This window comes from Pogona vitticeps, chromosome 1, assembly GCF_051106095.1.
Source record: "Pogona vitticeps strain Pit_001003342236 chromosome 1, PviZW2.1, whole genome shotgun sequence".
Taxonomy (NCBI): Eukaryota; Metazoa; Chordata; class Lepidosauria; order Squamata; family Agamidae; genus Pogona; species Pogona vitticeps.
In genome coordinates this window covers 112,298,522-112,326,520 of record NC_135783.1, presented here as the reverse complement: position 1 = coordinate 112,326,520, position 27,999 = coordinate 112,298,522, and the positions used below count along the sequence as shown (strand labels likewise).

The window sequence follows — 27,999 nt, the reverse complement described above, 5'->3', positions numbered from 1 at the left end:
ACTATGGGTGAGGAAATGGAGGGGCTATGGCTGAGGAAATTGAACCACCTGTGCAGGGGGTCCAAAGAATAGAACCTGGACTGAACTCTCCCTGAAGGACGACATCTGTAACTTTAGACTCATTAGCAGAAATGAAGGAAGTTACTTTTTTTGGACTGTAGCTCCCAGAATACTTGACAGTTTATGTGTTTATGTGGTTGAGCTCTTGGTCTTCAAAAGTAAGTCATTCTGTACTTCACTTCCCAGCCCATGCTTGGCTGATGTTGCTGAGTCTGGAAAAGTCTTGTCCCCTTCTTTGCCCTTGTTAACAGCCCCTCTGGACCTTGAGGCCTTGGACGCCTGTCTTGTAGTCTTTTGATTATTGCACCTGGTCATTATATACAAGGTTTTTTGAGGCTAAAAAAACCCATCAGTCCCAGCCAGAAATGGATGATGACCAGAGATTACAGGAACTGTAGGCCAACAAGCTCTGAAGAGCCCAACTTTCCTCAGCTCAAATGTGTATAGTATTATGTTAGATGGGCTACTTGTCTGACTTGCTGCAAAGCAGCTTCTTGTGTCACTGTTTAGCCAGAGATATGAGAGATTTTCTCTCATATTTTCATGAGAATTGTATACATCTGTGCCGAATACAATACTACCATCTTGTCTGATTTACTTGGGTAAATTTCAGTTGATCACACCTAACACAGGGCATTTCATTCTCTTTATATGATACTATCATAGAATTATCATAGAATAATTCAGTTGGAAGGAGTCTATAAGGCCATTGTCCAAACCCCTATTCAATGCAGGGATCCAAATGATATCTGCCAGGTGGTTGTCTAAATTTCGCTTGAATGCCTCCAGTGTTAGACTACACACCACCCCTCAAGGTAATTGCTTCCTTTGATGTACACTCTAAGAGAGAGGATGTTTCTCCTGAGAGTCATCCAAAATTGGGCTTCTGATAACTTGAGCCTATTGTTACATGTTCTGCACTCTGGGATGATGAAGAACAGATTCTTTCCCTCCTCTGTATGGCTATTTTTCAAGCATTTGAAAAGTGCTTTTGTATCTCCCCTCAGTCTTCTTTTCAGGAAGCTAAACATGCCCACTTTCCCCAGTCTTTCCTCATAGGGCTTGGTTTCCAGTCCTTTGGTCATTCTTGTTGCCCTCTTCTCAACTTGTTCCAGTTTGGCAGCAAAGACTAGGTGCTGATTTGTGCTCTCTGAATACAAGTCTGTAACCAAATATGCATTCACCTGACAGTTGTTCTGTCCAGCCGACAGCTAGTTAGCTTGCTAATCAGAAGATCATGGGATACTTTGTCAAAGGTTCTGCTGAGATCAAGTCTACAGTATTCACACTGTTTACAGAGGTGTTAATAAAAAATGAGATAAATTTAGTCTGGCAGAATTTGTTCTTGACAAATCCGTGTTGGCTTCCAGTTATTACTGCATTGTTTTCAAGGTGCTTGCAGAGTGTCCACTTCATAATCTGCCTCAGAACTTTGCCTGGGATTAATGTCAGTCTGACTGGTCTGTAGTTCCCAGGTTTCTGCTTTTTGTGCTTTTTGAAGATAGGAATAATGTTAACTCTCTTCTAATCTTCTGGCACCTCATGCATCCTCCATGATTTCCATTGCCCTTTTTTAAAGTCCTCTTGAGGAAGTTCTTGCTATGGTCAAACACATTCTTCCCAGTTCTTCTGAGATACAACCTGTCACTTGCCAACAGTTAATCTTCCATGAAGCATAGCCTATGGTTGTTCTTTAATCATTAAGTTGTGTCTGAGTCTTCGTGACCCCATGGACCAGAGCACGCCAGGCTCTCCTGTCTTCCACTGCCTCCCAAAGTTTGGTCAAATTCTTGTTGGTAGCTTCGGTGATACTGTTCAGCCATCTCGTCCTCTCTCATCCCCTACTCCTCTTGCCCTCATAGTTTCCCAACATCAGGGGCTTTTCCAGGGAGTCTTCTCTTCTCATGAGATGACCAAAGTATTGGGGCCTCAGCTTCAGGATCTGCCCTTCCAGTGAGCACTCAGGGTTGATTTCATTCAGAATGGATAGGTTTGATCTCCTTGCAGTCCAGGGGACTCCCAAGAGTTTCCTCCAGCACCATAATTCAAAAGCATCATTTCTTCGGCCATCAGCCTTCTTTATGGTCCAGCTCTCACTTCCATACATCACTACTGGAAAAAACCATAGCTTTGACTATGCGGACCTTTGTCGGCAAGGTGATGTCTCTGCTTTTTAAGATGCTTTCTAGGTTTGTCATCGTTTTCCTCCCAAGAAGCAGGCGTCTTTTAATTTCATGGCTGCTGTCACCATCTGCAGTGATCATGGCAGCCTGTGGTACCAAAATTCAAATCCCTCATGTTGGCACCACCTTGGTAGTATTTCCCTTTCTATACCTCTTCTGAGTAGTTGAAAGATGGATGAGAAGACTATCTGGGCCCCAAAGTACTTGAGTTTACTTCCCAAAGCTTCAAAGTCTGATGTGATTTTTTTCATAGTTGCTCATGTCTGTGTTATTTTTCCCCATGCAAATAAGAAGAAAATATATATATGCAGCCATGGGTTTTATGAGTGATGGTAATCCTTCTGTCACACCCCTAATCCATCCTTCAGGGAAACAGCATATCTGGCAGATCCATGGATCTTCCTGGCATATTTCAATTTCAATCCCACGCAGTAGAGACTCTCCTTTTTTCAGGGTGTGGGTTCACTGCCTCTCTTTGGCTGAGATTCAGCCTCTTTCATTTCATCCTGCAGGGTCTCCCATCAGTGTGCTTCTGCAAACTGTCTGCCAGATTCCTCTTCAAGAATCTGAAAGTGTCTTTGGAGTTCCACTGGTGAAGAGTGTCTTCTTCCTTTGCTCTTGACTGAGGTTCTTTTCCATAATGCTTCCTCCACTATGTTTGTTCTTTCCTTAGCATTCTCCTCCTTGGCTTTGTCCTGCTGTTCTTCCATCTTCAGTGTCTCCCTTGGCTGTTTCTGCTGGAGAGTTCTGTCTATCTACTCTTCATCTTCTCATACAGCCTTAATTGTGGCCAGTTCCTTTACTTTTTCTTCCAACCGTGCTACCAGTTTGCACTTGTTGCATGTATACAGTGGGTTGTTCTCAGGCATAAAGACAAACATTGCACTTACTATGCAGGTCAGCAGCAATGAAATGTCGCTTCTTTCCATAATCTCTGTTACCTTTTTTTATGTTCTTCTGCTTGTCTATGAGTGCCCTTTCCTTTGTTTTGCCTACCATGAAGGCTGCTGGGAAAGCCCACTAATGCAGAACTGTGTCCAAAACCAAACAATTTTTTTTTAAAAAAATGGTTGGGGGTTTCCATCTAACAAAATGTCCATCCTTCGTCTGCAGTTGAGGAGTGCTGAAAGGTCAGGAAACTCTGGGGGTTGTTCATTGTATAAAGTTACTGGCTGAAATCTAATAGTAAGTCAGAACTAGAGTAGGCCTAGTATATCACATCTGTGGACTGGTGGAGATTTGGTGAGTAAACACCTACCATGTTTCCCCCAAAATAAGACCGGGTCTTATATTAATTTTTGCTCCAAAAAACACATTAGGGCTTATTTTTAGGGGATGTTGTCTTTTTTCATGTACAACAATCTACATTTATTCAAATGCAGTCATGTCATCTTCTTCTGGAACATTGTCTTAACTCTTCAAACCCCTAATTCTGGCCTGAATTTCTTGTGACTCCCTCCGGGGAGGGGGAAGCAGTGGCAGCGTGGTGATATTGGCGTTAAGGGACCCAACATGAACTGGCCTCAAACCCCTTCCGCCGCAGGACCAGATGGTTTCTGTCTTGTTTTGGGAACACACTTGCTTGTTGAGGTGGTGGGGGAGGGGAAGTATGGATTTCACTGGCCAACGCGAACAAGACCGAGCCAGTCCCAGTTGCTGTACAATGAGTCCCTGGTGGAGTTTCACTTAACTAGGGCTTATTTTGGGGGTAGGGCTTATATTATGAGCATCCTGAAAAATCATACTAGGGCTGATTTTCAGGTTAGGTCTTATTTTCAGGGAAACAGGGTATGTAAATTCCATTGATTCAGTGAGCCTACTCACTTAGTTCTCACTTATGACTGAATTTCTGCCATTGTTTTCCTCAGAAATGGGGTTGTTCCACAAAAGTTGGCAGCAGCCAATATGAGATCATAGATGAAGAAAATCTGCCTGTCACCTCATGACCTCATTGGGGAGTTAACAGCCTAGCATTGATTTGATCTTTCCTTCTAAGCCAAACTTTTAAAGTGGGTTGTGGCTAAGTGATACAGGTATCTTTCCTTGATCCATTTCCTCTGAGTTACTTTTTAAGACTACAACTCCCAGAATCCCCCAGCTAGCATAGTTACTAGACATTCTGGGAGTTGTGTCCTCAAAAGTATTTTTTTCCCCAAACTGTCCGTAAACTACTCTTGGTGATTGGGAGCAGATGCTGTTTCTAAGCCCAATTCACAACATAGGGCATTGGGAAGATGATATGGTACAGGCCTAGGTATGCTGCTTGGGAAGAGTGGCATCTGAATATGAGAAATAAGCAGCTTGCGTAGCTACGATTATAGCATCAAAGTAGGGGGCAACCCACTGAGAGCAGACACTTTGCTGACCTGTTTTACTGGGAGAGCATTTCTATTTCAGTGTTTTACCTGACAATACAAAGACATGCATAAGAGGTAACCCAGGACAAAACAATATTGGGTTTGTTATCCTGATGCTTTCAACACATTGCACATTATTTTAAAATAGTTAGGCTAGTCTTTCCTTTAATATCTACACACAGAGAACACCATCTGTGGAAGGTGCCAGAACAATTTGATGAGGTGCCAGCTGTGTGATTGTGGGCAGCAGCTTCTAAAGTTGGTGCTCTCTGGTATGTTAGTGTTGAACAGGATACTGATGACGAAGTATACAAAAATAAATATCTTTAAAAATTTGTGTTATTATGTGCTGCCAAGTCAACTTCTGACTGATGGCACCCCACCAGAGTTTTTGAGGTATCCAAAATGATCGAGGAGTGGTTTACCACTGCTAGACCCCAGTGAGTTTGCATGCCCAAGATGAATATTTGAATGCTGGTGTTCTGCATCCTAATCCGACACTCTATTCACTACACCAGTGGTCTCCAACCTTGGGCCTCCAGATGTTCTTGGACTTCAACTCCCAGAAATCCTGACCAGTAGAGGTGGTGGTGAAGGCTTCTGGCAGTTGTAGTCCAAGAACATCTAGAGGCCCAAGGTTTGGGACCACTGCACTACACTGCACTAGGTATGAATATACTATTAGAATATACTAATAGTATAGCTTAGAATATACTATTTAATTATGTTGCAACCCAGAAGCAGCTTGGTAACAACAACATAAAATTTTTTTAATTAGGATAATGAGAAATGCCAACATATTAGATAAGGTAGACAACTTGAAAGGGATACTGTAGAAAAGGAATATTTTACGAGTTATTGTACCATCTGCAAATGTGCGACTTAAGGGCAGCGGTTATCAATCATTCACACAATTCACACAGAAACCCTATCTGACCATATTTACTGAATTTTCGAATACTTTAATAGGATAGCCTGCTTGAATGACTTTGTGGCTGTCATTTTGGAAATGGAAATTTTTAAAAAAGAAAGGCTTGCTTAGCCAGCTTGGTTTCACGGACAATAAGGCCATAAGAAGGTGATTAAACCTTTCATGCCCTGTGGTACATCTGAGGCAACACTTTCCTGGTTTTATGTTACTAAAGGTACCCTCTCTTGATGCAATTGACATGGAAAAGCATCTGAATATTCTCGTTTCATTTATTTTTATTTAATATATGTATATCCGGCTTTTTCTTCCCATCCAAAGATCTCAAAGAAAGTTAGCAGCGTTGTCTGGTCCAGTCCCACTCAGGGCTGTCAGTCATTCTCATGAATGAATTTATATCCAGGAATCTGGGCAGCACCTGTAAATTGATCTGCAAGGAATTCTGGGAATGGGCTTCCTATCTAACTCTGCACAAGGGTGGGCGAAGTGTGACTTTCAGTTGTTGCTGGACAGGCAACTCTCCCCACCGCCCATAGCCATAGGTGAGGAATGGTGGGACATTACAGGCCAACAACATCTGGAGGGCCACGCTTTAATACTGCTCTGAAATATCATCATCATTTTAGAACTGCAGAGCTAAGGTCATCACCCTATGGATCACCAAGTCCAGCCCTGTCAAGGTGGCACAGAGGAATCAAACTCCCAACCTCTGGTTGCACAGCCAGAGACCTAAACCACTGAGCTATCCAATGATCAGAGAAGTTGTACTATATCCAAGGGTAGCAGAACTTATCAAAGTTCTTCCAAGAATTCAACATCTTACTGTTAAGAGTCATCAGTGGGGGAGGGTGCACTAAAATACAGTACTTGTTGTGCTGGGTATGCAGCCTAGAGGATTCTGGGACCAATTGTCCTCAAATTCTAGATCATGTCATGAACCAGTCTGACCCTGGTGCCTAGCAGAGTGGATGGATGCTGAGACCACCCTGGGAATCTGAAGGGGCTTGAGTCCCCTAGGCCCTCCTCTGAAGATTTGCAACCTAGGTGGCTTGTACCTGAGGGCAAGCCCCATCATGTTTTGAGCTGGGGTGCATCCCTACTGCTGTAGTTCACCATCTGCCCTGACTTACACTTTGAGGTGCAACAGTTTGATGGATTCATGCAAGAACCCGTTGTTCCAAAAAGAAAGGAGCTAAGAGGCACAAGCAAAAACTGCTAGCATTTGTCTGGCTCTTCCCAGTCCTTTTACTAAATAGGTTTTCAGTCAATGCAACCTTCTGCCACATAGGATGTGACTTCACGCTTCAGGAATGTTTATGTCAAGATGCCAAAGTCTTCATTGCCAGATATTGCTCTGCAGCATGCCATAAAATGCATGGCTTGAGGGTCTTTTCCCTAAAACACAAAAGATCTTCATAACAAAACTGCCTACAAACCTGCTGAGTCATTGATAACATCAAAGTGGCAGTAGATGCCAATGTATTACCCAAGGATATGAGATGCCTGGTGTTTTCCTTCGCTGCCAATCATTAAAAGCTAAAGTATATTCCCTTTATTAGATGGCAGAATGTGCCAGCAAACTATGCCCCATTGTAGAGACTGTTATATGTGTTCAGAAAGTAGATTTGTAGAAACTTAATAATTCATACCTTGAGAACATGAATCAGAAAGAACCAATAAATTTCTGGGCCCTCAAGGCAGAAAGATCAAAGTCTGTTCTTTGACCCATTATCAGGCCCTGAATTAGGGCATCAATGATGCAGAGAAGGCAGTTAATGGAACAAATAGCACACCTGGTGTTTATCAATTTGATCCATGACATTGTTGTGCAGAAACAATGAATCCAAACAAGATGGAGTTAATGAGGGCTTGTGGCCAGGACAGTGGACATCTTCTTTGCTTCCTTGAAAGGCTTTTCGTTTCATGATAAAGAGAGCCACAGCATTTAAGTGCAAACTTAGAAACAACAGGGATCAAGGAAAGACACAATGCTATAGAAAGACACAAGAATGGAATACAGCAACAGCAGAGCGAAATGAAAGAGGAAGACTTGGCAAGGATTGAAAGAGGGTATAGAATATTATTTTTAAAAGCACTTACTCATTGTTCTGTGCCCTAAAAGGTATTAGTTACTGTCTGAGTTACAGGTTTTAAAATGAATTCTTTACTTCCCCTTTTTCTGAAAGGTAATTAAAATTTCATTGCTTAAAACAGAAAATATCATCTGAATGTTTTAAACCAGCTATTCTCCGCCTCTCTTTTTTGGTCACGGTCGTTTTAGGAGCTCTGCTCAGATTCCAGGCTCCCCGGTCAAACAAGGATATAAAATGAACAAATATCTTGCAGAAGCTTCTCACATTTTTCAGTCTGTGGCCCCCTTCAAATGTGCCAGGCCCCCCGGGGGCCATATGGCCCCCGTTGAGAAGGGGTGCTTTAAATCACTGGCTTGTACTCCGAAATGCATTTTCCTGTTCAGTGGTTCCTGCCGGTTTGGTGGACAACTGATCGAGTGTTCCCTGGTTTGACACCCCACCCCCTCCTGTGAGCGCCCACTGAAAAGCAGCATCCTGACTTCCCTCCTACTCTGGGTGCTGCTTTTGAGTGGGTGCCAGCCAGAAGTAGTGGTTCGTGGCCATCTCTGAGCCTACAACAGAATATGAGACCAGCATGAGTCAGTGCTTGAAGCAACTAGAATTCCTAAGCCACCATTTCATACATCCATAATTAGAAAAAAACCCAAAACGTTACTGGTGCATCGCGAAAGGAATTCTGTTATTTCTTGTTAAGTTACAGTCATGGTATCGCTTAGTTATAACTTAGCTATCGGAAACTAATTACAAGCAGTTAGTTATTAGATATCAATCAATCGATTGTTTATTTACGGTCAAAGACCAGCAGTGTTATTAGATATACAACCAGGCATATGCAGCTATAATGTAGATTATGATAACTTTCTAAACCATTAATTCCCAACCTTGGGTTCCCAGAGGGTTTTGTTTGTTTGTTTGTTTGGTCTATAGAAATCTTAGCCAGCACAGCTGGTGGTGGAGGCTTCTGATCGTTTTAGTCCAAGAACCTCTGGGGACCTAAGGTTGGGAACCACTGTTCTAAATGATTCACTGAAACCCTCATGGCCAGCTGTTTTTTCACACAGCAAACAAAGTGTGAGGTAGCAATAACCATGCAGAACTTGTGTCAGATGGCATCATTTACTGGTGGTCCATGATTGTCCATGACCTTATTGAATCTTATAGCCATTTGCATAAAGTCTGTAACGCTTCCAATGGCTGACTGTGGCTAATTGATGAGGGGCCAGGGTACAGCCCAGCTGAATCACATGGCTAATTGTGTAACTAAGATGTGCACCAGCAGCCTGTCAATTAGCCACAGTTAGCTACAGCAAATTACATGAACCTTCCACAAACATCAATAAGATTCTCACTCATTTCCGTTGTTCTGGGCCGTGCTGGTACTGTCAGAGCTAAAAGCACCATTCTGTTTTTGAACCTCAGAAAGATGTTCTCTCCTCTTCCTTAAAGTGTAGTACAGCGGTACAATAAAGCGTCTTATAGCTCCTAAATGAGAAAGAGTGTTTTGCCTCAAGAAACAGACAGCTATTCTCAAGAGATACCATGCCATATTGTATAATCCAGTCCTTGCAAATAAGATCTCAGCTGTGGATAAAAACTACCTCCATTTTTACTGGGGCCTGAGATATATGGAAGAAATTATGCCTCCTGGTGATTTAATTAAAATATCCCATTTTGCCTCTCTAGTCAGCATGAGCATCCTAATATCCTGATCAGTGTTCAAGGTCGATAGTCAGCCATGTAGTTTTAAAAAAATCTCTTTCAACTCTGGAATAAGATGCTAAATATTGATTTTTTTTAAAGCCAGAAAGATGGATGTTATATCCTTGTGGAGACCTTCCCTTTGAGACCCAGCATGCGTTCGCCCCCTTTATAACATTCGCAGTGAAACAAAAAGCTTGGAAAAATACCAGCAAGAAATATGCTGATAAGTAAGTAGGAATAGCTGTAAAATATCAGTGACTAGCATAGACTGATTGGCATGCTATGCTGCTCTCCAGCCTCTCTCCAAAAGCCAGGGCATTCAACATAGCATTGTTGCTCATCATTAAATAGATACTGGGATTATTTTAGGACCTGAAAAATTAAACACTTATTTCTTACAAACAAGCGGACATGTTAATGTGCCTTTTTAATGGGGTGCAGAGCCTAAGTGCCAGAGGGTTTTTCTGGGGCCAGACTGGAGAAAGGAAGAGATGGAGAGTGGAGTTTAAATGAGAAAGTTTACATCTTGGTTTCTCAAGTTGGGGGACTTGTTTTGTTTGTGTGTATGAGGGAGAGTATGTACTATGTGCTTTGCCTGCCCAACCAGAACTGACATTGCCTCCCTAAACTTCTTGATTGGCAGCTGGAAGCCTCATCTGGCAGTGCTGTGGGCGCTCCTGTTATGAATTAGGTTCTGTTGTGTAGCTGTGGCCTGCTCTCCCCCCCCCAGTCCACCCCCCCAAGAAGTCCCAGGGTTTTGGTGCTGGGAAGAATGGTCAGCCCTATGTCAAGTGTCAGGAAGTTTCTATGTTTAATCTATTGTCATTGTCAAGGACGGGAAGAGGTGCTGGTGAGAATTTCATCCAATTTATTGGGCAAAATAGCATGCCTGCTGTGGGGTCCCCTGGATATTGATAACATGGAGCAGGAGCCATTTGCTGTTTGCCTTAAGTGGCAAAATATCTTGAGTCAGACCTTTCAGGGATTGAGGGTAGAAACTTTAGAGGCAAAGCATGCACTCTGAGGCTGAGCAGCATCTCTCTCTCATATCTTTCCACTCCAAAGCAAGCAAGTAAGCAAACAAGCAAAACAAACACACAAACAGGATGGTGCTTTAAAGTTATTTTTAATGGCATTGTGACAGGATGGTTGCAAGCATTCTATGGACCCACTGAGGCCAAAGGGTGGCATAAACATTTGAAAAAAAAAAACAGCCAATAACACAAATAAAATGATATAAAGCCAGTCAATATTTCTTTAAGGTCAAGACTTCTTCATTTACAGACTATTTCATGTCGTGTCAGTGCTAAATAAAAAACCACAGTTTTGGGAGATAATTTTTGCACTTCTGAAGCAAATAAAGCCTGCCTCTCTCTTTAACTCAGTCATTACTGCCCTCTAGTGTTGTTTTAAAAAACTCAGATCTACATGTGCTGTTCTCTACACAAAAGAAAAATATTCTCAAATGCACCAACAGATTTTACCTCTAAACTACCTGGGCTCTAGCCACATGCCTGAATAAAAATAAAAATAATTATTGCCTGACTGTGATTTTGGATTTTTTCCTCCCATATGCTTTCCCCCCCCCTTACTCCACCATCCCTTTCCCCCAATGTTGCATGCTTGAAATGATGTGTATCTGATTGCTGAAAAGGCATGTCTGACAAATATGTACAGCAAAAAATAGAAAATGCACGAGTTGTGTGGCACCAAGTCTAGCAAATCTATTTCTTTGTGAGCTTTCATGGAATACAGCCTACTTTCTCAGACATATGGCAAATGTTGGTTAGGCCTCAGGTCTGTATATACTGAGTAGATGCAGATTTATGCTGTATCTGCTGAAAACAGACCTCTTTAACAACTGAAAAACATAAATAATGCATGGTGCACCTGAAGTGTGGCGAATTGCAATAAATATGTGTATTTTGTAATCAGATGGATATAAAGAGAAAACAAGGTAACTTTTACTAAGCACACCACCAACACTTCTCAGACTGTTCCATAACCATCAGAGGGATGTTTCTTTTCCAAGAAACTGCTTAATGTGACATTTGACCCAAGTCCATCTCAACTTGTATTCTCTGTTTTATCTGTTTACTAAGAACACTATTTGAATGCTGCCTAGTAACCAAGATTCTCTGCAATTGATTTCCCCACCACCACCAGAGCTAAGAGGCATGAGGTCCTCTTCATCTTGCATGGTGGTGCGGGAGCCAGCTGAATAAAACCTTTGTGGGATGGGTATCCCACCACTTAGGTGCCACCACCAAAAAGGCCATCTCTGCAGGAGCCATCCTTCACACCTCATTCGCGGTGAGAACTCAGTATAATGAACCTTCCTGTTGCTCTAAAGGCCAGCTCTCAGAGGATCTCTGACGAGGACAGCAGAGGTCCCAAGGTTCAACAGTGAAGGACTATGAAAGTTGCAGTCTAAAAACCTCCAAAGGCAGTCCAGCACTTCAATATAGGATCATGGGGAAGATGCTGACCGACAGGTGGTACTTTGTGTGTGGGGGGGGTGAAAGATCAGTGGAGTCTGCCATTGAAGTTCCAGACCTCAAGCTGGTTCTAAAAGGATGTCCTGTCTATTTTGGAGCTTACTTAACATCTGGCCTTAACATCTGCATGGAAATTTTGGGGCATTTCTGCCCATTCTGATGAAGAGTCTAATAGGACTAGCAAGCTAACCTATTTTTTTAAATTATAGTTTTCACCCATCTTTATTTTTGAATTTGATACAAGAACTGTGTGGCTTTTCTGCTTTTACTTTTGAAAGAAAACAACAGCTTTGTACTCCCGAATTAACTAGTTTGCACATATTTATTGGTAAATAGTTATTCATTAGCTGACTACCCCCTCCTGTCTCCTCCCACATTTGGTAGGAGGTTTTCCATTTCTTTCTTTCTCTTTTAAAGAGGTGCAGTGCAGATACATTGCCTTAAAACTCTTTTTTAAATTACAGTACTTCCTCAGCCCCTCCATGGAGCTGAGGAAGTGTTTAATTTCACACTATCCTGAAATGATTCTCTTCTTAAGCTGTTTCATCATATTAGCAATGCAATGATAAGGCTTGATTTGGATTATTTCCAGCAGTCACATGCACTGGAAACAAACCAAAACCTACCTGCATCAAGAAAGTAGAAGCCCCTGACAAGGGCCAGAAAAATATGGGTAGGAACGCTTGCGAGTGGGGGCTGACTGGTTTGCTCCAGCAAAGATGTTGTCTGTCATTGGCTATAGGAGTGAGCCAGCCTGACCCCATAGCAAACCAAACAGTGGGCTAAATGCTCATGTAGTTATCCTCTTAGTTGGAGAGTGTTTATCCTTTTGTGCTGTACCTCTTCCATGCTTGTGAAGCTACATATGGAGGTCCAGTTTCCCTTATACATAAACACTATCAGAATAAAATGTGTCATTCAGAGTAAGTTGTTCTGTCAGGAGAGAAAGCAGGACGGGCTTGGTGAATGATTACCAAGCAAGCTCCTTTAAGAAATAACAGAACTTGGAAAATATATTTTTGAAAGAAATTAATTACAGTGAAAGTATCAAAGCCCACAAAGTAGTTGGCTACTCTTGCTCTTAACGGCTTTAAAAAAAACAATTTTTTACAATCCCATTTATCAAATGCAGTTAAAACACACTTTTGAACACTGCCAGCTGCCAGCCTGGGTTGTGGTACAAAGCATGCTCCCTTTCCCTCCATCTCTGTTGCCTCTGCACTCACAAGACAGCATGAGGTCGCAGCTCGAGCGAGCTCTTCTACCTTGAGGTAACCCATTTCCATCATTGAGTGAGCCCATCCCCCTAAAACTGGAAAATAAACCAAAATGTTAGTGTGTCAGCAAAAATAAACTGCTCCCTATTACGTTGCAATGATAAAGTAACTGTGGTGGGGAGAAAACTGATATCTAATCATATGTTTCATGTGAGTGAATGGTATAATGAAGTTTGGAAACTAGTGATTAAGAATGATAAGTTGACTTGTAATATAAGGTTTAAAAGGGGATTGTTAAAGAAGAACAATTTTGCTGATATTTGGCAAGATTTTTTGGACTTTGTATTACTGAAAAGGAGGCCCTGTCTTTTTGGAAGGGATAGGGAGTGTTATGTGATTTCCAGTATGGTGTAGTGGCTAGAGTGTTAGAGTAGGAATATTTCACTTACCTTGAAAGCCCTATTAGGGTCACTAAGTTGGTTCCTACTTGATATCACAGAACATGCACACACAGAAGGCATTCTAATTGTTGGCTTGTAAAGGAAAACTCTCTCTATTGGTCCTGATGACAGGGAACACAGCTTAGTAATGTTTGCTGAATTGATGTAAGTTATCTGCAATTTTTTTGTGTTTTTTGTGTTTATTTTATATTGTTCATTATCTTGGTCTATTTTTACATATTTTACTCATTTCTCTCTTTTTTACTGTCTTGTAATAAACAAACAAACAAATCTAATGATGCCATTGTTGCTGGGAAAACTAACCACAAGTAACCACATAAAATTCAGGAAATAAGCAGTAGGGTGGCATCTCATACATATTTGAAGAACTTTCTCTTTAGGCAAGCTTTCCTTAGTTATCGACTGTCTCAGAGACAAAAAGGAGCTGGACCCCAAACTAATATATGCCTCTAAAGATGGATGAATTCTTATGGTCAGAGTTCAGAAAGCGGGTGAAAAAATCCTGGTGATGAATATTTATGCCTCTAATGAAAAACAAGGAAAATTTTATGAAGAGCTCATAAAGAAGTGAATCCCAAGAACTGAAGAAAAAATATGTGTAATTGGAAATTTCAATACGGTAATTGATATTCAAAAAGATACCTCAAGGATGGACGGGAAAAAAGGGGGGGGGGGAGAAGAAACTTAATTCTGAATTATTTTTGCAAATGGCAGAAGAGTTAAAATTAAATGCTATATGGAGAACTAGATTCCTAACAAAAAAGGATTTCGCCTTTTGTTCAAACAGGCATCAATCCTGGTCCAGAATAGATAGTTGTTGGATATCAGCAGATTTAAGTCAACAAGTAGAAGACATTGAGATTCTCCCAAATATCTATGTAGATCATAATCCAGTTTGGATGACTCTGGGTTATCCACAAAAAAGAGGAATTTGGAGACTAAACACCTCTATGTTGAAGGATGACGATTGTCTGAAGAAAACAAGAAAAGAACTAGAGTTCTTCTTTAAAATAAATAAACCTCAAGATACTGGGATCACCAATGTCTGGGATATGGGGAAGGCTTACTTCCGGGGACTAGCAATTGATCTGACAGCACAAAAGAAAAGAGAAAGAAATAAGCAATATCAAAAATTACTAATGGCTCTCAAAAAAGAGGAAAAAGCTTTAAAGATAAACCCTACATCACAACAACTTAAAAATAAGATCAATATATTACAGCATAAAATCAGTCTGCTTGACAAGGAAGAGATGGGAGGCATGATCGGCGGCGAGGGGGGCCTCCGGATGCCTTTAATATCTCCAGTGTTCCTTTAATATCTTCAGTTTTCTTGAACAGTGCTCTGATTTTTCCCTTTCTATTATTTTCCTCTATTTTTTTGCACTGTTCATTTAAGAAGGCCCTCTTGTCCTTCCTTGCTATTCTTTGGAAGTCTGCATTCAATTTTCTGTAACTTTCCCTATCTCCCTTGCATTTTGTTTCTCTTCTCTTCTCTGCTATTTCTAAAGCCTCGTTGGACAGCCACTTTGCTTTCTTGCATTTCCTTTTCCTTGGGATGGTTTTTGTTGCTGCCTCCTGTACAGTGTTATGAGCCTCCATCCACAGTTCTTCAGGCTACTATAAAGATGAACATTTTACCAGAGCTTCTATTCCTGTTCCAAAATTTGCCAATATTGTTGAATTATAAATATTTTAAGGAGGTAGATGCTGTGTTCGCTAAGTTTACATGGCAAACTAAAAAACTGAGAATAAAACTCAAAGCCTTACAGTACTTAAAAGAAAGAGGAGAAATGGGCTTACCAAATTGTTTATTATACTATAAAGCCTGCGCTCTGAACTGGATAAAGGAATGGATTACTTTGGAGGACCAAAGACTTCTAAAATTGGAAAGGCACGATTTGGGATTAGGATGACACACATATATACTGTATATGGTATAGTAAGGGCAAAGACCAACCATTTTTTTTCTGATCACATTGTAAGAAAAGCGTTATATCAATTCTGGCAAAAATTTGAGGCCCAAAAATGGAAAAATCAATAAAATCCAAAGATGGAGGAGTTGTTTAAAAAAATTATTGGCTATTGCAGAAATGGATAGCCTATCAAAAAGGCTTTACGTGATAACCTGAGAATATATGTTAAAGAAAGCTGGAAAATGTTTTATGATTGGGCCCAGAAACAAAAATGAATAGAGAATATAGCATATGCTAGGGATTTTAGTATCTTAACAGAGCCGTGGAGCCAAGATTATATTAGATATTGTATTACTGTAAACATTTCCTCATGTCTTTGTTCTGTTGTGTTGTGTTTTCTTTCCTCTCCCCCCCATGTATTTGTTTCCCTTTGTTGTTTGATAGTTTGTTATATAATATTTTTTTAAAAAAAAGAGAGAATAACTGCGATGGTTTATATTTTCTTCCTGTAAAACTGTTTGTTTTTTGTAATGTTTTTTACCTAATATTTTAAATATAATGTTATTAATTCTTCTTTAATAGTTGAATAATTTACTGTGTTTAGCTAGTGTTTTTTTTTTTAAATTATGTAAGCCTCCTTTTTTTAGGAGATACATGGAATAATATTATTTTAAATAAATACATAAATATATGGTGAGTACAAATAGCTTCTTACATGGAGGAGATATAAAACAAATGCAATATTAAACAGTCTTTAGAAGACAGCTGTTAGGTGTCAGGCTGAGCTTATGTTGACAGGATGACATGAAGCGGAATCAAGGATTTTGCCTCTCTGAGCTGAATTTAGGTGTCTAAAAAGACTTCATTTGTGCAAAGAATTCCCATACAGTAAGCAGGCATGTGTAAAGAAGTCCTTAGCTAGCTATGAACGGACAGATCATAGCCATGGCATGGTTGCCACGTGGACTATTCCAATTAGTTTCCTTGCTTATGACTGTAATAATGATTCTGATCCATCTTAATCATGAATAGAAGATGGCATACTTTTTTATTGATTGCAATATATAGAGGAAAAGCATGCATACTCTCTCCCTTGTTTGGTCCTGTGTTTCTCATTCTTCCATGCTGCACTATGTTTTAACATAATAAAAACAAGAATAAGGCTAACAAACATATGTCATTGTGTGCTTCCATGGATTATAGTCTGCTTCTCTGGATACAGTTTAGCATTTTTTCTTCCTCGTCATCTCTGACCTTGTTTTTCAGATATTGAATGGCAATATTTGATTGATATTTCAAAAGGCCTGTTTCAAACTAGTCCTCTTTAAACACATACACTTTCCTCCCTATTGATTTCCACTCAAATCTTAAAGCCCTTTTTAATTGGACAGGCATTGAAGTTATGGTTCAGAGTTTGGAAACTCTAGCCTTTCATAACTATAGCTTGTGGCCATGTTGGCTGGGATTTTTTTGAAAGATATAGTCCAAAAAAGTAACTTCCCCAAGCTCTGGTTCTTCTTTTGTAACTATCCCATTTGATCATGTTACCTTATGATGTAATACATTTCATAAAATGTAATTGTTTGGTGTTTTTTTAATAAATTGTAATTGGCCCTGGTTATTATAAGCCACTCGGTGGTGTCAGATGCAGATTCTCCCTGTTACCAACAGGGAGAAAACATTTCTTATTAATGTATTTATTTATTCATTTAATTTAATGACCCACCCTTTAGGGTGACCTTTATATGATGGAAGTATTAAATCTATTAGGGGTAGGAAATAATCCATGACTTAAGTAGTATATGATTTCTCATTATTGACAGCTTGCAGGTTTGTCTAACTTCAAAGGGAGACCTATAATAACTGTTGTCAACTATAACTTATTGAATGAATGAATGAATGAATGAATGAATGAATGAATGAATAGTTACTGAAAAAATCACCTATGTTTTTGATAAACATCTGGGCATGTACCCTAAAGAGTGTTTTTGTGTTTTCATTCTGAGTATGGATAGGGCATAGAATTGCTTGGTCTGCAGTATCCCATTTCTTGAGGTGTCAGGGCCAACATGTGACACCAGGGGGTGGAGTCTTGTGATATCAAAGGGACACTGGAAGTGCAGGTAATGGCTGGGAGAACAATGGGGACTCCTTCCAGGCGAGCAAGCCGTGAAAAGAGGCATGAGAGGACTTTGAGCAAATGGTCCTGGAATCTGCATAAAAGCCAGTTATGTAACATGATAAACAAAAGCCAGAAGATATCATAACAGTAAGGGATATATGTTGGGCCTGTCATGAATCCAAAGCAACAATTCATTATTTCATAACTGGTTGCCCTAAGCTAGTATGGCTTAAGCTGTCTCTTCGTTGAAGCCATTTAATGAACATAAGAAATGGAAAGCTTCCTTACCACTCCCCTGTAAAGGGAAGGAGAGAAGAAGCTTTCCATTTCTTTTTAATTTTGTCAAGCCATCAGTGAGCCTTTGAAAGGACTTTTATAAAAAGCTCTTTCAGGGCATCACTGATGTGCTGTAACATTTGGCAATAATTAAAAAGAAATGGAAAACTTTTCTCCCTTCCCCTCCACAGGAAAATTGAAAGGAAGCTTTCTATTTCTCAAGGTCGTTAAGTAACTTAAGCAAAGCACAGAGGAGCAGGAGGGTTTTTTTCCTTTTTCCCTTTAAAGGGAAAGATGATCCATCTAGATTGTACTAAACTGGGTTGCCTAAGATGTGGTGTGATTAATCCTTGCCTGTGGATGCAAGGATCATCCCAAATGATGCCCCTCAGAGCAATGCTGTTTAGCATGATCTAGGCTGATCCAGGCCAGTATAACTGGGCTATCTAGTCACACCATTAGTCACTTCCAGTGTGATATCAATAAAGTGGTTACACAAACTATTGATCAGATAGGCACACTGACTTTTCTAATATAGGTAGTCCATCTGATTAGAAATGGTTTATGGCCTGAGGAGGGAATAATCTCACCCATGGGCTCCACATGTGGCCAAAGTACACTGATGTTGCATGGCTTTCTTATTACTAGAATTGCTAGCTTTAATCCTCTGTTCTATCCTGCTATTGGAAGAGATGGAGAAAGAGGATAGCCAGTATTTGCATACTTCAGTCCTACAAAGTCCTGTCTGCCTGGGTGTGTCCCAATTTTTCTGATAGTTGCAGATGGGAAGTATTTTTGCAACATATTTTACAAGCCCTGCCTTGAGCATGATAACATGTTGCTACTGTTGATTTCATTCATAACTGGGTGTACACCTATTAAGCAATTATGATAGGCCATTATTTTACTATCTAAAACACGATAATGGAAAAACAACTTGGGGCAGGAAAGAAAGCAAGAGAGACTGAGAATAGCAAATTGTGCACTATAATTTTTATTTTCTTTTTTGAAAGGTGTGGTTAGGCTGCTGTTGGGGGTACTTTTGGGGCCATGCTAGGTGGCCTAGAAATTGCTTGTGGCCCTCCCCATTCCACAGTGCATTCACTCTCTGGTTAGTTTATTCAGGAGATCAGGGCACATGGGTAATTGCATCTGGCTTTTCAGGGGTTTGCTGATTTGGAGTGCAGCTTGAAAAGCCAAACCACAAGGTAATGGCTTCTACTTTCTCCATATTTCCTGGGTGTGATGATGGACAAAGTCAAGCAAACATGTCATTTCTCAATTGATACACTGGCTGCAGTTTAGAACTTGGAGTAAGCAATTTCGAAATTGGTTTCTAGCAAATTATCTTTTCAATAGCCCACCAAAGAACATAAGACTAATCTAAGATTTATTTTAGACAGCAACGTAAGAATGCCATCATCTACATATAGCAACAAAGGAACCTTAGTCTCATCCCATTTTGGTACGTGAAATTCTAATGCTATGTACTTCTTGATCAAGTCATTGAGGTAGGGATTAGATAATTGGCAGTCTAGTACACCACTAGTCATTGAGGTAGGGATTAAATAATATACGGTCTAGTACCATTAAGAGAGTCCTGGTGGACTCTCTTAATAGTAAGAATAGGATTTGTCAAATTGCATCATGCACCCTCCGAATAGACAATGGCAAAGATCTTTTTGCAGCATGTGTATCATGGCTGCCACACAAGGAGTGACAAGTCTCATGCTGACGATTTTAGCCAGCAGGTAAAAAAATCATCCAAATCCAAATATAATTACATATATAGGTCTGTTGTTTTGTTTATATATATATATATAGGATGGGGCAGGACTTGCATGCTCCTTCCCTTTTTTAACTTCCCTTCCCTTGTTTACTTAACTCTTTTACTGAATGTGTGATTAGAGCTTCTGAGGATAAACACAGAGTTAGGTACAGGATATTGGAGAAGAGAGAAAAGGGGGTGGGTGGAATCCATTGGAGGAAGGAGGAAAGATTGAGATTGTGAGGAACCACTCTGTTGATATTGAAAGGTATCTGATTGGAAGTTTTATGTTAATGAGAAAAGAATAACACAGCTCTGTCAAATAATGTACACAGGGTTGTAAAAAATGAGTAACAGAGATTATATTGGAAAAAAATTATCTGCTGTTCATTATATTCAGGTCTACTGTTATTATTATGTGCCTTCAAGCAGGAACTGACTTATAGCAACTCTAATAGGGATTTCAAAGTAAGTGAGATAGTTATGGACCAGTTCCACACCCTCAGTGAGTTTCCATGGCCTAGCAAGGATTTGAACCAGGCCTTCTAAGCCCCAATCTGTTATTCTATCACTTGTCCCATACTCACTATCCTATCCAGATCTACTACCTAACCATGAATTATAAACCTTATACATAGCGGGAGCTGGATCTAGTTAGATCCTGCTGTCAACAATACCTTGGGAAATGTGTGGAAGGCTTGCGCACCTGGGATGGGACAAGATAATGCTTGAAGTGGCAATTCAAGGTGAGATTGCCAGAGGTGGCAGTTACTGGTGAGATCACTCTCTGAACTCAAGATAAGGGTGCCCTTGATAGGAGCCCACCAATTTTGCATGACACACCATGGTGCTGCAATTGTACACACCTGGTGCATGCGGTGAATTGAGGGTTACCAGGATGTGAAAGAGGAGGCATGTATGCCCCTGATTCTCCTTGCTCGGTACAGGAAGGAAGGTTTGTAGGAGAAAATATTGGCATTAGAGGTACACTTAAAGGCGCCATCCGATGTAACTGGCTTCCAAAGTTTTAGGATTTTGTTGCAAAGGACGTTTGTGTGCTGTTCCTAGTAAATGAGCTGTTCCTAACGAAGAGGCAGCTAGGAGGATTATTTGGAATAGCATTCTCTCCTGTTAATTAAGGCAGGTTGCCCTCTCCCAAGAACAGCTGCCACGGACGGGGGTGGGGTGGGGGAGAAAAGCACCTTTTTGCCTGATGCAGAATTGCGTCAGTAGGTGCCAGTATGATGCTCCTATAGCTGTTAAGAGCAACACAATTGCATGGTTGTGTTTTGCATGTTACAAGAGTTAATCCTGGAGGAATGCATGGGCTTGGCCTATCTCACAGAGATGTGACTGGATGAAGTGAAGCTGTGGGAAGGGGGGGGGGTTCAGTCCTTTCCAGCTTTACCCACCTGAACCCTCTGTGTGTAAATTTAACAGTAGATGCCTGGGACAGACTAGGAGTTCTGCCTGTGTAGCATCTGACCTGCTTGTGTAACTCCCTTCGCAAATTACCTGAGTGGATCTCAAGGGGCAAGGGCTGTCCTGAAATCCCCTTTGGGTTATTGCGCTGGCTGGGGGACCTCAATATCCACACTGAGAGCACCTTATCAAGAGTGGCTCAGGGTATGCCCATGACAGCCATGGATCTCTCCCAAGTGAAATCTGCCCACACTTGTGTTGAAGGACCTCAGTTTTCTGTGCTAGGCAAGATGGCGATGATCTGGATGGTGGAGAATCTCTGCCCATTCTTGTACTAAATAAAAATAAATACACTGTTATGACAAGGGGGCAGGATGTCTATCCAGTTTCCCATTTTTTTTTCCACACTCAGGCACAAACTACTCGCATAAGTATTATAAAATTAGCATTTAAAATGATGCTTTTTAAAAGTTGTTCTTGATTTGAGTTATTTATGAGCCACGTTAGGCCCCTATACTAGGGGGAAAGGTGGCACAGAAAACAAACAGGCAAAGAAACTGCCATTATAATATATAATGAAAAGTCAAGGTAAGCGGGCCATGAATAGTTTTGTGCATTTATTTTTATTTGTGCCAGCCTTATTACGTATAGTGGCCAGAGAAACATGAAGTCTTCCAAACAGATTTGAAACCAAATGATTTCCTAGAAGAAAAATTAAATTAGAACACAAAATGGCACATATGTTAATTTGTTAGCACTTACTTCAGCTAAAATAAGGGGCAGATGATATTATAACTTTAAGAAAACGAATCAACCATTGTTCTTAAATAGCCATTTTGTCTCACCAGATAGAAGCTATAATACACGATACATTAAATAGACCAAGCAAGGCCAGTTGTGGAAGGATTTGCAGCCGTTGTATTTAAAGCCACTGCAGCCACCTATAGCAGCAGTGAGAGAGGCAGAGTGGCAGCAAAACTGGCTGCCGTTTGAATCCTCTCCTCCCCACACCTGGTACCTGGTCTGCTTGATCTTCCCTTCCCCTTCTCCTTCAATTTCTTTATTTCTCCCCCACCCACTCACCCCTTTTTAAAGGTTTTATAGAGCATGGAATTGGAGGAAGAGGAGGAAGTTACGGTGCCCTCTGGTCATCCAGGACTGCAGGAAGCACAGTTAGACTAGAACTACCTTAAAACTTCCTTCTGTGTCTCTGTTGACTCCTGGCTCTTCCCCCTCCCCTCTGGTCAGCCAGCTCCCAGTGCTAGGACTGCAGGCCTCTCTCTCTCTCTCTCTCTCTCTCTCTCTCTCTCTCTCTCTCAAGGCCTTCTCTCCTAACATTGGGAGACGGCTGTTACTTTCTCTCTCTTTTTCTTTTAAAGAAACAGAATGGAAGGGAAGAGGGAGACAAGAAGACCCAGGCACCAGGTGTGGAGAGGAGATGATTCAGGTGGTGAACAAGCTGCAAACAGGGCTGGTTTCCTCCCCTCTCTCAAACTCCTGTGTGGTTGGCTGAAAGGAACTAACTCGGGGAGATGTGACTTCTCAGGTGTGACTTCACAGCAGATCCCTTTGCATTTTTCCTGTGTACTCACACCCTTAATCTCAAATGTGCCACTGCATTCTTGTTTTTGTTTGATTTTTGTTTTCAGAGAAGTAGTACTTTACCCGAAAAGCTAACTAACAGCCTCCAAGATAACATTTGTAATGAAACATATAATATTATGATTGGAAGATTTTGTGCAGCCAAATATGTAGCAAGTAACTTCATGCCTGGGATTTGCTGCTCTAGAGCACATGGCATACATGGAGAAGGAAGGGGTGAGATGGATGGGTAGAAAGGAATACCTGATTCTGAGAGTGAGGCGGCCATATTAGTTCTGTGCTAAGGCCATGTGCTTTGTGTATTTTCCTGCCCAGGCAGGAGTGGCTATATTGGCCCTCAGGATGGGTACGTTTGCTCTCGTCCACCAACAAATATCAGTGGATAGGGACGCACCCTTTCAGCGGTAGATTTTTTGCACTCTCTACATTTTGGTGCTGTAGGTCAAAACTGCAGTTGTCCCTCCCTAGTAACAGCTCCACATCCAGCCATTTATGATCTCGATGCTTTTTGTGGGATGATGTACACATGCATCGTGGACAGAGCATGAGAGAAACAACAACCATAATGAATTTTTTCAGACTGTAACTTGAAGAGCACCTCCCCACCTCCATCAGTGGCTGTGGGTAATGGAAGATTCAGTGAGTGTTATCGCAGTTCCTTGGTGCCAATACTTGTATATGCTTATATAAGTCAACGTAAGAAAGCTCCAATTAGCTCATCATAAAAACACTGAAAGGATAAAGTACAAATAGCTTGGTTTGGATGCATAATCTACTAAGCTTCCGTAAAATCTTCTTAATATGTACTGTACAAGTATTTTTAAAATTGGGATTGCAGTTACTGGCCTGATCTACCTCCCTTTGCAGTTATGGGAAAATTGATTAGCTCATTACTTTTTTAAGGACACCACATTGCAAGGAGACGTTAGGTCTCCTAGCCAAGGAATATTCCATATATTTCAGCTGACAGAAACCAGAAAGATTGCATCAGGCAAGACTTCAGCCTAAAAATATACAGTATTTTTTTTTAAAAAAAACATACTTAAAGGTTCACATGATTGATAATAAAAGTGGCCTGAAATCTATCCCTTTAAGATCAGCACCATATCAGAATGTGGTTGTAGTCCTCAGCAAATGCAGCACCTTCCTCTGCAGTTTATTGAGCCTGTTTCAAATAGGCTTTGGGGTCAGGTGCTTTCTAAGCAGCTTTAAAGAGCTCTTAATATGGAGCTCTACAAAATCTACAGACCCACAACGCGAGAGATCATTTAGTGACATAAAAGTCAGCAACATTAGGCAAAGGCACTGGTCCATAGGTAGCAATACAGATATGCATGGCTACATATAGATATTTTGGATAATCAATGAAAATCACACTATGATATACTGGAGATCCCTTTTCTAGTTTTAACTCAGCTTATGTGGGCTTATTAATATAAATGTATGTAAAGACAAACAGTACATTTATACTGTACACACATTTTTTATTATATAGAAGGAATAAAGAGCCTGCTTCCCATCATATAAAGGGCTTTCACATATTAAAGTGTTTTTGTGTTTCCATATTGGGGAATGTGACTATAAAATCTACATTGTTTCGTTGCCTCTGCTTAGAGTCATTTGTTAAAAATGCCCTCACCCTCTTACACATATATCTTGTTTTGAGCAAAGCTGTGCAAGTGTCTCCTGATCTGATCAGAGACCTGACTTAGGGCGCAACTACACTGTTGAATTAAATTGAAAGCTGGTTCAGATGTGTCTCTTAACTTTCCACTCAATGAAGGCTTTTTTTTTTTCAGGCCAAGGAGAAGGTGGGCAGGTGGTGGCAGCTCCTCTTCACTCTCAAGACCAGCCACCCTACTTTCTCCAACTGTCAGGAGCTCCACAGCACTGAGAGGGCACAATCTCACATTTTGACGCTGCTAAAATAGAAATAGGGGGGAAAGGAAGAGTTCAGACTGTACAACATCCTGAAGTCCAAAACCCATTGTACTTGGGGAATCCTTTACTTTTATTTATTTACTTTATTTGGACTTATACCCACCCCTCTAGACAAAGTCTACTCGGGGCAGCATCCAAAACTTGACAAACCCTGTGTACCCCCACAGACACTATTTACTCTGACATAGGCATCCATACATGCCAGAATGGGGTTTTTTTTTAAAGCATGACCAGAACTGATTAAAAATTGTGGGTGTTTTAAAAAACCTGCTTTCTGGCTGAATAAAATGTGCACTCAGCTGTACATTGTGTAACTGGAGATTTTAAATCACTTTCAAGTGTGCTAAACCCGACACAAAAACGGGGGCTTTATGATGTGTAGTTGAGACCTTAATGGTTCTGATTTAGATTGGTTTTTTCCCCCAACTCTGACTCAAATTTGAATTGAAATATGGAAATTTAAATCTTCATACTGCACATTTCATTTATCAGCACTGTGAAACCAAATGGCTTTAAATGCTTCTTTTTTTTGCTATAAAGAGGATTATCTGGGAGGATTATTCTTGCCGTATTGAGGTTTTTCTATTTCTCACCCTGTCCTTTTTAGTTCTTTCTTTCTTTCTTTCTTTCTTTCTTTCTTTCTTTCTTTCTTGCTTGCTTGCTTGCTTGCTTGCTTGCTTGCTTGCTTGCTTGCTTGCTTGCTTGCTTGCTTTTGATACCCAGTACTACATTTTTCCTTTAATTTTTTTTCATAAAGTTATGAAACTTGGAGGCAAATTTCCTAGAGATGGGGCCAGTGGAGCCAAATGATATTTAAACTTCCTTTTAATATGCTTAAAGTCTGCTTATATGTGTGCTTCTTTTCTACACTATAATATTATCTATGGTTTGTATATAAAAACAGACACAACCTAAAAAACTGGAGCCAAAATGCATGTGAAGAGTTCTTTAGGTAAAAGTGTAGTGCCAGTGTCTAATCAAAATGCTACTAAATAGTACTACTAAAATAATAATGAGATTAACTTATTGACTCTCTCAGATAAGGAAAAAATATAAGGAAAAATGAAAGGTGGGATTAGATTGGGAAAGAATTAGGAAAAAAGGATTGAAAGTTGGCTGTTAATAAAATGAAGAAAGGAGAAGCACAAGCTACATATTTACTACAAAACTATCATAAAAAGTTCAAACAAAATTGTTTCAGAAACTCTAATTAAGAATCTCCTTAATCCAGATTGGAAATGAAAGGGTTGGGGGTGGAAATGAAGGATACATTTCACAACCAACATGTAAAAATTCAGATACAGTAGACAGATTACTGCCAAGACAAATGAACAAGGAAGGAAAAAAAAGATGATTAGTGTAGGCTATAGAAAGTAACAAGACAAACAAGTTTAAAAGTGAAAAGGGCTAATTAGGGTAATTAGCAGCTACTCAAACACTTACTGAAGTTTTTCAGACAAGCTACCACTGCCAGTTTTGTTTTTAAAGCAGAATCACAAGGATATACAGTATATAAAATTAAATATATCCATTTGGTGATATCACTACAACATTGTGAAAGGAAAGTGCTAGTGAGATTCTTGTCTGAGGTTTTAGTGAGCAAAGCCCAGATCCTGCCCCAACACTCTGGCAGTTTTCATACGTGGTACTGTTCTGTGATTTTTTTCCAAGACACACTTTCTGGCTTTTTTTCACGTTAGAATTGCTCAATCACTCTAAATCAGTTTGACTCCTTACAATTCTTAGTAGCCTTCCATGTTCCTCAATCTCTTCACATAGTAAAGCTTTATGTATTCAAATTACCAAAAATATTCAGTGTATCTGTGGAAGATTATAGTAATTAAAAATGATTGAACTAAAATTAGTTCATGTGATACTGATAGAAAAAGCAGATAGAAGCCTGAAAAATCAAACATAAGAGGCCATAAAGGAGAACAAAAATCTTGCACACAAGATTTTAATTATTCACTTACATAGCAGGGTTATGCTCAAAATCCTACAAGGTAGGCTTCAGCAGTATGTGGACCGAGAACTCCCAGCGGTGCGACAGGAAGCAACAGTTAGAACTGGATATGGAACAACTGATGGGTTCAAAATTGGGAAAGGAATACAACAAGGCTGTATATTTTCTCCCTGCTTATTTAACTTTTATGCAGAATACATCATGCGGAAGGCTGGACTGGAGGAATCCCAAAGCGGAATTAAGACTGCTGGAATAAATATCTACAACCTCAGATATGCAGATGATTCCACTCTGATGGCAGAAAGTGAGGAGGAATTAAAGAACCTCCTAATGAGGGTGAAAGAGGGGAGAGCCAAAAATGGTCTGAAGCGCAACATAAAAAAAACATTAGATCATGTTCACTGGTCTCATCACCTCTTTGCAAATAGAAAGGGAAGATATGGAGGCAGTGGCAGATTTTACTTTCTTGGGCTTCATGATCACTGCAGATGGTGACAGCAGCCACAAAATTAAAAGATGCCTGCTTCTTGGGAGGAAAACGATGACAAACCTAGACAGCATCTTAAAAAGCAGATACATCACCTTGCTGCCAAAGGTCCGCATAGTCAAAGCTATGGTTCTTCCAGTAGTGATGTATGGAAGTGAGAGCTGGACCATAAAGAAGGCTGACCATCGAAGAATTGATGCTTTTGAACTGTGGTGCTGGAGGAGACTCTTCAGAGTCCCCTGGACTGCAAGGAGAACAAAACTATCCATTCTAAAGGAAATCAACCCTGAGTGCTCACTGGAAGGACAGATCCTGAAGCTGAGGCTCCAATACTTTGGCCATCTCATGAGAAGAGAAGACTCCCTGAAAAAGACCCTGATGTTGGGAAAATGTGAAGACAAGAGGAGAAGGGAACAACAGAGGCTGGACAGTGTCATCGAAGCTACCAACATGAATTTGACCAAACTCCGGGAGGCAGTGGAAGACAGGAGGGTCTGGCATGCTCTGGTCCATGGAGTCACGAAGAGTCGGACACAACTTAATGACCAAAGAACAAAAGCACAGCCTGCTCACTGGCACATAAAACTGCACACACCAGTAATACATCTGGGGTTTAGGCAGGCTTGAACAAAATCCATATTCCCTTGTATAAAATGAAAAGTTATACCAATTTGAAATCAGTTTCAAAGATCTGAAAATCTATGAGAGTGTCTGACATATGACAGTTCAGAATAGCAGTATTATAAAAGTAACTTGTTTTTTTTTTTATAGAATCATAGAATAAAGAAGTTGGAGGGGGCCTATGAGGCTATTGAGTCCATTTCACTGCCCAATGCAAAATCAAAATATATTTGACAGATAATTGTCTAATCTTCTCTTGAATGTCTATAGCATTGGAACGTTCACCACCTCCCAAGGTAATTGGTACCATTGTTACATATTCTGCTCTAACAGTTAAGAAGTTTTCCCTGATATTCAGCCTAAATCTGGCTTCCTGTAGTTGGAGC

At 40.4% G+C, this 27,999-nt stretch overlaps 1 long non-coding RNA gene across 1 annotated transcript in view; it reads left to right on the top strand.

Annotated features, from left to right (window-relative positions):
- Positions 1 to 3: 3 nt before the first annotated feature.
- Positions 4 to 27,999, top strand: part of LOC140706994 (uncharacterized) — a 39,932-nt gene continuing 11,936 nt past the window's right edge. The window contains exon 1 of the long non-coding RNA XR_013541791.1: positions 4 to 27,909. This is a non-coding gene — a long non-coding RNA (uncharacterized LOC140706994). The remainder of the gene's footprint in view (positions 27,910 to 27,999) is intronic.